Source organism: Oncorhynchus nerka, linkage group LG23 (genome assembly GCF_034236695.1).
Source record: "Oncorhynchus nerka isolate Pitt River linkage group LG23, Oner_Uvic_2.0, whole genome shotgun sequence".
Lineage (NCBI taxonomy): Eukaryota > Metazoa > Chordata > Actinopteri > Salmoniformes > Salmonidae > Oncorhynchus > Oncorhynchus nerka.
The window spans coordinates 5,427,418-5,428,440 of record NC_088418.1 but is presented as its reverse complement, the minus strand read 5'-3'; the positions used below and the strand labels follow the sequence as shown (position 1 = coordinate 5,428,440).

The window sequence follows — 1,023 nt, the reverse complement described above, 5'->3', positions numbered from 1 at the left end:
TGACTGGTAGAGATGAGACCCCACTCTCTCGGTGTATTGGACTGGTAGAGATGAGGACTGTGTATTGGACTGGTAGAGATGAGACCCGACTCTCTCTGTGGATTGGACTGGTAGAGATGAGACCCGACTCTCTCTGTGGATTGGACTGGTAGAGATGAGACTGGTAGGATGAGAGACCTCTGTGGATTGGACTCAGGGATCTCTGTGGATTGGACTGGTAGGGATGAGACCCCACTCTCTCTGTGTATTGGACTGGTAGAGATGAGACCCCACTCTCTCGGTGTATTGGACTGGTAGAGTCGAGACCCCACTCTCTCGGTGTATTGGACTGGTAGGGATGAGACCCCACTCTCTCGGTGTATTGGACTGGTAGGGATGAGACCCCACTCTCTCTGTGTATTGGACTGGTAGGGATGAGACCCCACTCTCTGTGTATTGGACTGGTAGGGATGAGACCCCACTCTCTGTGTATTGACTGGTAGGGATCTCGGTGTATTGACTGGTAGGGATGAGACCCCACTCTCTCGGTGTATTGGACTGGTAGGGATGAGACCCCACTCTCTCTGTGTATTGGACTGGTAGGGATGAGACCCCACTCTCTCTGTGTATTGGACTGGTAGGGATGAGACCCCACTCTCTCTGTGTATTGGACTGGTAGGGATGAGACCCCACTCTCTCTGTGGATTGGACTGGTAGAGATGAGACCCGACTCTCTCTTGGACTGGTAGAGATGAGACCCCACTCCTCGACTGGTAGGGGATCTCTCGGTGTATTGGACTGGTAGGGATGAGACCCCGCTCTCTCTGTGTATTGGACTGGTAGAGATGAGACCCCACTCTCTCGGTGTATTGGACTGGTAGAGATGAGACCCGACTCTCTCTGTGTATTGGACTGGTAGAGATGAGACCCGACTCTCTCTGTGTATTGGACTGGCACGGAAGGCACCTGCTGTTCCCAAAATCTACCCACGTACGACCGGTTCACTTCCCATTATGATCTGGTACAAGACAAATGGTACTAGAC

The 1,023-nt window shown here is 52.4% G+C and overlaps 1 protein-coding gene across 1 annotated transcript in view; it reads right to left on the bottom strand.

Annotated features, from left to right (window-relative positions):
• Window positions 1–766: 766 nt before the first annotated feature.
• The window catches only part of sptlc3 (serine palmitoyltransferase, long chain base subunit 3), a 56,074-nt gene continuing 55,817 nt past the window's right edge, over window positions 767–1,023 (bottom strand). The window contains exon 8 of the mRNA XM_065008447.1: window positions 767–1,023. This exon is cut by the window's right edge and continues 352 nt beyond it. The gene's annotated coding sequence lies outside the window, so the exon portion shown is untranslated.